Source organism: Teleopsis dalmanni, chromosome 1 (assembly GCF_002237135.1).
Source record: "Teleopsis dalmanni isolate 2A chromosome 1, ASM223713v2, whole genome shotgun sequence".
Taxonomy (NCBI): Eukaryota; Metazoa; Arthropoda; class Insecta; order Diptera; family Diopsidae; genus Teleopsis; species Teleopsis dalmanni.
Window position 1 is genome coordinate 157,122,014 of NC_051846.1, and position 10,436 is coordinate 157,132,449.

Below are 10,436 nucleotides of genomic sequence, written 5' to 3' on the forward strand. Positions count from 1 at the left end.
ATTAAAATATTTATATTCAGGTATTTAAAAAAATATTTTATTATTTTTTAATATACGCCTGTTTGGTGTTGTTAACCGGCTATTTGAATTTTTTTTTAATTTAATAAAAAATTTTCATATTATCATACGGCATGCACGAGTGAGGTGAAAGGGTTAACTTCGAAATTGTTATCAATTTAATTTTATAGAGCAAATCAAACACAGTGTGACAATGATGATTTCACTGTCGGTTGTGTTTCATCACTGCTCTTGCTTATACTTTTTTTCTTCATATAATTTATATATATGTTTACATTAGCAATTATAAATGTCGGTAAATATCAATATAAATTAAAAGAAATTTATTATTTTCTTAATTTAATAAGGTAAACATATATTAAAACAAAATAAGTAGCTGAACTCTTAGTGTATATACAGTGGCGTAGCCAGTATTGTGCTTAAAGGGAGTATATACTAGAAAATCTAGACATTACAAGGGACAATAGCTGCAGACCTTGTCACGAAGAAGAGGAAACAGCAGAATACAGTTTATGTCACTATGATAGTCTTGCCTGACTCAGACTTCGGTACTTATCAAGTGCCTATCTACTTACAACGGAATTAGGCAACATCTCTCTAAACATCTAGGGAACTAAAGGTTTTTTTTTAACTGCTACGTACCTATCAAACTAAAGTGGATTTGTCACAATAATCCTCAAGAGATGCAGTGACATGGTGTCATAGTTCCCAACCCTTTCTAATTCTAATTTAATCTAATATACTAGAAAAAATATTGTTTTTTCGGCAGTGTATTGTAGTGCATTATAGATAAAATCATTTCCACTACTGGACTTCATTATTAGTTTGTTCAATTTAAAAATACTTACCATGCATCCTTTAAAAAAAAATAAAAATAAATATATATTATTAGTTATTTTATTTCTATTTATTAAATTCATTAAGATAACTAAATACATTTTAATATTTTCATCTACTCCCTAGTTTCGTGTATACAATTATGTCATTCAAAAAACGCTTCCAAGGTTATTTATAGATTGTTTTACGTCTATGAAATCTTGGCATGAACTAATCTGCATAGTAAATTGTTGCAAAAATAAACTTAAAAACGGATTTATGATAAGCACTCATTTAGCAAAGTAACCTTTTGCACTCATTAATTAACGCCTCTGTAGCTGTAATCACTTCAGTGCCCCATATAGTATATAGGGCACTCGAGCATTCTTAAGAGTTTTTATTATCTTATCGGTAAGCGTTTATTGTTTTTGAAAAGTGCTTAATTTAACAAGCAGTGTAAAGCCACTTGTGATTGTGTGTACAACATACATATTATAATTGTAATAAATAAATTTAATCATAAAACACAAATCGATAATGATTTCGCAAATATTATAAAAGGAATTATCGCTATAATTGCTATTATTTGTCTACTTTCTTTGATAATCCGTTAATCGCTTATATGAAGTACTGCAAAGTGTTAGTTTATAAGCAGCAAGTTCAAGTACAAAAGTTCAGTTGCTTTTTATTTAAAATTAATTTAGTAATATAAAGTATAAAGTACTATCATCAGTTGACACTAGTAGTTATTGATATAAGTACTTTTTTGTTGTTATGAGGAGGTGCAGTGGTTTATGTACCGCTAAACCGACCAACGTCTGAATGTTGTACCCGATTCATTAACATATTAATATCGAGTATACGAACTAAAACACTCACCATCGGAGAAACATACTCCTCCGATGGTAACGGCTTTTCCATTATTTCGGATCTCTTTATATTGGCGTTGTAGGTCATGTTTTTTTGATTTTTGATCTGCGTCCAGACCTCCACTTTTTCACTACATTTCTTGATACTGTCTATTTATTAACCAAGTTTCTTCTGCTCCCTTGTGGACCTCAGGATATCATTACTTGTATCTCTATATCCTTATTTATCTATATGCCTTTGAGTTAATAGGAGTATTTCTGTTTTATGAGTAGACAGCTGTAAGTCATGTTTAATCAGTGTTGTAATCTCAATATCATTTGTGTGAGTTTTTTTTGCACTATTTGAGATTGATATAAGTACTTTTTAGGTTATCATATAATTTTTAGTAATTTAAAGTACACATTTCTTTCAATTTCGAGAACTATTATGCACAGTCGTTTAGTTTAGTTGCTACTGGATTTACACAAGAGTTTTGATTATTTTTTTAGCTGTCATTTAATTATTTTTAATTTCGACAGCAAAACAAATTGAAATCAGGAATATTATGATGGGAATTTTGAGAGCTGGAAATATAATTGTATTGTAAGTTCTACAAAGTCAAGTTGATTTTAACTTGAACAGTTTACTGTAGTACAGTATTTTACAGGCTATTGTGAATAGCTTTGAGGAATGAATGAAATTTTCATAGAAAATGAAACAAAACTGCTATATATCGTATATGGAAATTAAATATTTTGTAAAAGTAATTAAAAGGTATGGACATATTATAAAGCTGACAGAAATTATAAGATACGTCGCGTGAATCGTCACTGCGAAATTTTTGACAGCAAAAATTACGATCAAACTTCTTGCATGAACCCAGTATTAAATAAAGAAGAAACCTTCAGTTGTAAAACACGAACTAGTTATATAGTGTATATAGTGTAAATATAGTGTAAAGAGGGGTTTAGTCAAGGTGTAAAGAGGGGTTTAGTGTCCATTATCAGAAGAATATCACAATAAACATTTTATATACATAGTACGATTATGATGGCTCATTATGCTACTTCCACTATGCGAGACCAATTTGTTTCCTTAAATCTAATAATATATCCTCTTTTCAATATCAATATTATCAATATCGCAAATATTATCCCATGTGCATTTCATAATGCAAAGACTATAAACTTATCGGTTAAAATTGCTATTTTGTATACATTATTCACTGACAAAACAATCTTGTGTAAGTTTAAAGAGATTCAAACAACAGTCGGTCCACTATTGGACACTTATTTCCAACACACCCATCGTATCATCAAATATTCGTGCAAAGTATTATTTGTTCTGTCTTCTGATATGCTTAAAATCCAGTCTTCTGCAGTTTGCAATTTATTTCTAATTATCCACTTGAATAAGTGGCGAAACTTACTAAGAATGTGATATTTCATAAAAATTAATTTGAATAAGCGTTATTTTAATATTTATAATATAAAAATTTTGATTAGAAAATAAAACTTATTGTGGAGAAAATGCTATTAATATCTACACGATTAAAAGTTGAATCAAAACTTTCTTTGATAAGTTTTTTTCTTGTACGGCGGATTAAACCCAAGGCACTTATTAAGTTGACCATTACCGAACCCAAAAGAAAAATCAAGTACTTTAAACAGATACGGCTACTGTAAATCGAAGTTCTTAGTTTCCTTAAATAATTTGGATCAGATATTATTCATGTTTAAGACATCATAACCCAGAGAATCCAATGCATGCTGAACAATAACAGGTGAAGTAGTCTGCATGTCTAAAACATTAAAATGTGCTGAAAATATGTCAATAAGATTACGCAGCAGTTTTCTATTTAGATTCTATAGGCACTAGGTCGTAGGGTGATAACAAGCACAGAGTGCTTCATCCATATCATATAAGAGCGGACAATATTTGGTATACTAAAAGCTTCTTATGAATGAAGTGATAAACAATAATCTAGTCAAGGTGTAAAGAGGGGTTCTGAAAATACCTCAAGTGCACTGGCTCAAAACAGCTTCAACATAATGAAATTATATTAAGGAATATCTATAGTTTATGCAAAATTGCATCTGTTAACAACTATGTGCAGATCCATGCAATAGTATATACATCATATATTTTTATATTGAAAGCATTATTTCGGCAGCTCTCTATATATTCTTAAGATTTGAAAACGCGGTTCATTAGTTAAAACAGTACAGTCTTAGAACTCAAATTGATCTACATTTTTAATATAATTTTCCTTAACCATAAACTTTAATTGTTTATTGGTATTTATTCTCAAGGACTCATTTTTAGTAATCTTGATTCTTAATGTTACTTTCTTACATTTGGAGTCAACATATGTTAATTGCAATCTGTTCGTGTCTTGATTTATCTTGAAGACTGCAGTTTATTGCAGACGGTTGTCTGTCAAGTGTTTTGAGGACTTGACGTATATGACGCTATATTTAGTTATAAAAAAATTATAAATTATACATTTGAGCGTTATCATGGCAAGGAGTAGATATAACGTGAGTACTCAAACGTTTTGATTTAAAGATATATAATAAAGGTATATGATATTTATTCTTTCTTAAAGATTTCATTGATAAAATACATATACATATATGCTACTACTTACAGTATTTTGAAGTTTAGCAAAGTTTCTCGCTGTTTTTAGATTTCATAGAACCGTGTATAAGAAAGCAGAAAATATCTATGTCAGAATTCAATGACATTATTAGAATCTGCTCTTGACCTAAATTTTTGTGGATCACTTATTTGTGTTAAGTTCTATTATTTAATAAAACTAAGTTTTTTGAAAAGACTTCGTGAGAACTACTTGACTTCTTGAACTTATGTAAATATAAAATTGTTGTTGTTGTAGTTCATTACTTTTTGAAGTCCCTCTAGTAAATATAAACATTATTTTGAAGTATTTTTTTCCAACTTATTTAACATAGTTTAATTCTATACTAAAATATTGCCGAAAATATTTTCCATGTATATATATCGACAAGTGTGGATTGCATTTTTGCATTTGCATTCTGCTGACCTAAGTTAGTGAGAATTCTAACTCTAATTGAAAAATATTTGCATAATTTTGTAATTATAATTATAGTGGTTATAAAGCTTTGATATGCTAGAACAAAGATCATAATAATTTGAAATTCGTTTAGATGGAATGGCGTATTGTGATTCAGCTTTTATATATAGGAAAAATATTATACAATACTTCTAGTACTTGGAACACTGTATCAAAAAAAGATTTCTATCGAGAATTTAAAATATTCTGTATAAAAAATTAAACAGATTTTTATTTTCTCACATACTTAATATATTTCATTAATGTTCGTATGTAACGTATCTGTAGATATAAAATATTCTGTTGTTTCTGGAGACATATGTACCTCTTATAGTTGTAAGATTTTAAACTATTGAAATTAATACACAACTTCTAAACGCAGCTTAGTATAATTAAAAACTTATTGTTTTTTATTGTTTTTTTTTGTTTGTGTACTGTTCATTGTTTTTTTTATATTATATTTGCATATCAAATTAAATAAAACATTTAATGCGCCTGCTCTAAACAATTTCATAGACGATGAAAAAAACTAAACGTTCAATCGAAAAGTGTCACTAAAATCGAACGGTTGCGTTTTAAGTGAAGCGGCGGAGTAAGCTTAAAATCCAAGTGTTTTACAAATATTTACGAATTTAATAATAATACAAAAGTTTCATTTTTTTTAGCTAAAACAGTGCAAAAAGAAATGTTGAGTAAAAATTATTTGGAACGATTGTTAAAAAACTTTGGAGTTTAAACTCCTAAAATCACACTAATTAGCACTGTTAGACAACGGCTCGAAATTTGTACTTCACACTCAACTGCTGTGGCTTTGGTAAATTCTCGAGCATTACGAAGAAAGTTGGCTCCCAAAACAAGTAATAAGAGTGCAGAAAGCTACTAAAAGCAGCAACAACAACAAAATTGGAGGCAATCAATAGAGTGGCGTACAAAAATGTGTGGTCAATCTTTTAAGAATACGTTACGTGATAATCGCTGCTATGTATCTTTAGCCTGTTCCATCGGCTCGATAAGTTTGGCATGTGGTAGTCTACTGCAAATACCTAACACCACGGATCGCATCTCATTGCAGCGTGGCTTCTTCTTAACCTCTCTGGGTTTCATCTATTTCGTATCGCTTACAGATTTCTGCAATAAATATTTACTTGAGACTCGACATGGCAGAGAATTTCGGGAAAAATATCGTCTCATGATATCGGATGTTATGGAAATTACAAATAAGTAAGTATTAGGTCGTAAGTCAATAGTTTAAAAATATTTCTTTACAATTATATTTTTGGTTCATTTTACTTTTTTTTGGTATTCTTATGGCGCCTTTGATGCACATGGAAAACGTGGCATAAATGTGCAGTAGGGCAGCCAAATTGCATCATTGTGGGGCTTTTTCCGGAATGGGTGGAAAAATAGTTGCATAATGTATATCATACCATTCTTTTTTATACTTTCGTATTTTTTTTATGGTATGTTTGTTATTGTAAGTTTAGAACTAAAGTTTTCGCTTTTATGAGGCAATAGTATTTTTGTCTTCGTCATTTTTTATTACTCATGGATTTGGTTACTCAATAGAAAAAACATATTTGCTGCTAACTAATATAAGAAACTCATATTGAGGGTTTCAGTTTATTTTCTATGAAAATACAGTATGTTTTTCTAAATGTTTTTACTTTGGAATATTAATTAATTGTTGTCTTTTATTTCTATTAAATTCCATTCAAATGTAAATTATATTTTTCTTAATGAAATAAGCACTAATTTCAATTTCATGAAATAAATATAAAATTTTGTGAAATAGAAAAACACTTTTATTCTTTGATAAGAAGAGTATTCATATACTTTTTTGTTGACTTGGTGAATTAATTCATTAACACTGAATAACAGAATTAAATATTTGCATTAAGTGATTAGGTAGATTGTATAAAAAGTAAATTGTATGTATTATATATTAATATATATATTATATGCCTATATATCGAGTGTTTTTTTTTAGCTTCATGAAAACTTAAAATGATAATACAAGAAAGAAATATTGGAATCAAATTTTTTTTATTATAATCTGGTAGATAGGTTCCACTTACGATCAACTTAGGCATATAGGCTCATTGTGTTATCGTATTATTAAAAACTGAAAGGTTAGAACCTGAGCAGAATCGGTAGCTCAGTAGGTACGGCAAGCCTACTTTCAACTCAACGAGCAATTTGGTAGATAATTTCTTGGCATTTCTTTTTTGAATATGATTTGCGGCATATGTCCGCCGTGGCTACGAATGACATGATCAATTCGATCAGACCAATTTTTTACTTCTTTTTATAATAGTATCTTCTGGAAATAAACTTGTTACCAAATTGATTTTGTAATTAATCGATTGTTAAGCGCGCTGTATGAGAACGGAGAAGAATCGACATTTCGATGACTTCTTTAATACCTCGTAATACAGCAGTACTATTCTGTTCGGTATGTACATTTCTTTGTAAAATTAGTGCGAAAACGATCAAAAACTGCACGAAATGTTTGCTCAATAGGCTGATTATTATGACCGTAAAATGGCCGAAATGCTCTATGAACTTCGAGAAGAGTTTTATTTTTTTTTAAAGTAAATTTCTATAGTTTGGAAGCGTTGTTCTAGTGTTAAACGATTCATGATGAATTCCCGAACTTTACTGAAATGAAATATTAGCATAGTTTGACATTCAAACTATAGTTATCGTTATCGATAGTTCTATTGCAGCTAAAAAATACTCGTTATAAACATTTTTGTTAGGTAGACCTTACGTTAGCACTTTGTATTTCGCTTAAAACTGTTAATGCATTCCATTGCATTTTTTTATTCTTGAACCAAGGAATAATTTTCCGCAATTATACAGAATAATCCTGTATATGGTTTATACGGCCTCCATTTTTTACGAGTACTTTTTTTTTATTTATTTTGTTTTTACGAAAAAATTTTATTGAGTGAAGTTTATAAGCGAATGAAAGATAAAATATAGGTGACATATCTAAAAAATATGTGTGATGTGTGTATTTTGAAGATTTTTATCAAAGTTGATATCTGAAACAGTTAAGATGAAAACCGGCGACAATAAGCTTTGACTGTTATCTATCTTTATGGGTTGAAATAAAAATAATTCAGTTCTTAAGGTTAAATATGATCCTATTTTTTAATTTTAATTTAATAATATATAATTGTAGAGTCAGATAGGTAAATTTTATTGATTCACTTTTAGAGAAATCTTTGCAGTAAACTGTTGAAGATATTTATTGTGAGGAAAATAATTTATTATTTATTATATTTATTTATAATTTTTTACAATTTAAAATGATATATAATTATAGCGTCGGATAGGTAATTTTTATTGATTCACTTCTAGAGAAATCTTTGCAGTAAACTGTTGAAGATATTTATTGTGAGGAAAATAATTTATAATATATTATATTTATTTATATTTTTTTACAATTTAAAATGATATGGAATTATAGCGTCAGGTAGGTAGGTTTTATTGAGTCAATCTCAGAGAAATCTTTGCAGTAAACTGTTGATGATATTTATGATATATTTAATATAATTAGTTCAATGTATAGCAAAATTTTTTATTTATTGTAATTCGAAAATTAATAGGGGTGTTCACGATTTCGAATAACTAGTTTGGTAACCTAATAATATAATAACATTGCAAAGAGGCGCATTCTCTCATGTATTTATATTTTTTAGTGCGGTTCTGTAACATTTTTCAAGTGAAGGGGTTTATTCTTAATTTATTAATATAAATTTAATTTATTTCATGTTATTTTTTTAATTTTGGAAAGAATTGATCATTTATTGCTGTCATTATGTATCTGTAATCTATGATATGATGATACTATCTTTTTTTTTTAATTTAAAATTTCATTGAAACATGAAAATATTCATTAGTAAGCTCATTTCATAATGAAGATATTTATCTTGTTTCAATAAATAATTTTGAAAATTATTATTTATTTTTGAAAATAAACTATAATTAAAATACTATAAATTGACAATATTATTTTGAAAAGTTGATCTTAGGTGTATTACAAGTTTTTAATTATCTAATCTCGGTAGCCCCATACTATAGACGAGTTAAGTCAAATTAAAATCTTTGCGCTATGTCGCTGATGTAATATAGTACTGTAGGAAGTTACGACCAAAAATTGTGTCGAATTTTTGCCTCAGCATACATAATTGATCTTAAGGTACAAATCAGCCTCTTCCTACCTGCATAAGAATTGTATTAGAGATTGGAAGCAATAAACATATATACAACAGAAACAACTTTAGCGGTTTAAGCTGTTAATGAACATGTACTAGTGCAGTGTGAACAACACACTACTCCGTTTTACAGAAGTAAGTGCACCATTGCAAAAGTTACTTTAAAGATGAAGAAATCCTTTATTATATTTATTGCTGAACTGAATGTACTATCTGTATAGATAAAATAAAATTAACGTTTTAGAATAGTGTTCTTCTTTATTAGTGCCACTATTGCAACAAAAATAAAACCTGCTAATTTGTTTAGATTATTACATTATATACATATATATTAGTAATACCAACCTATGACACTTGTATGTATTATAATATTATTCTGACTTAATGTACAGATATAACGTTTCGTAATAAAATTAGTTTTTTGATCACTAAAGTCGGTATATATAGATGTCTAGTGATATTTTTATTTCGTATAGCCTATAATTTTCATTTTACATTAGAATAATTTACAATAATATCTTTTTAAATATATTTTAATCTATTATAATATATAATAGGGCGTATAGAATTAAATTCCAAACTGAATTTCTAGAATATTGTATATATTTGTATTTTATAAATGAAGATGATTGTCTACCAATATAAAGTAGCTATTGATTCTAAGTGCATTCGTATATAATGACGGCTTTGTAATTGTAAATACAAATATAACACCTATGTTTGTATCATCAGCTTTATTATAACACTAACTATTTATAAAAATGACTGAAAGTTTAAACAAACAAGTAGATGTAGAGGTAGGGAGAGTATAAAAATACATTGCAATAAAAAATAATATTAACATACCAAAATAATTATTGTACTTAACCTTTTTTTTTTTGTTAAACTAATTAATTTAAATATTGTCATATAAAAATATTAATTTATGTTATCAATGAAGTAATTATTACAAATTAAAATAAATAAATAAATTAATCATAAAATAATTTCACTTTTAATCTGACAATGTCAACAAATTTTATAATTTTATCTAAACAGTCAGTGCATGACGAACAAATTTTCACATGATTTTGATTGAGTGAGGTACACTCTGCGATGGCGTAATTGATTCTTTTCATTTAATTAAGTTATTTAGATTATTTGGAATGGTCGGAACTGGTGTGAATTGGATTTAATTGAAGTAAAAGTATTTTACAAAATTCAAATCATATTTAATTTAATCAAATGTACACATGTACTTAAATAAATATATTCATATGGAAAGGCAAACTATATATTGAAAACAGTACCTGGTTGGGCGTTGTGCAATGTACTATATAAATGTAGCTATTCGTCATAATTATTTGCAGACAATTCTTGGTTTTATGGTATTATATATATATGTGTATTTCATTGCTTAAGTAAATCATATTAAATATTTTTATATGTAAATGTTA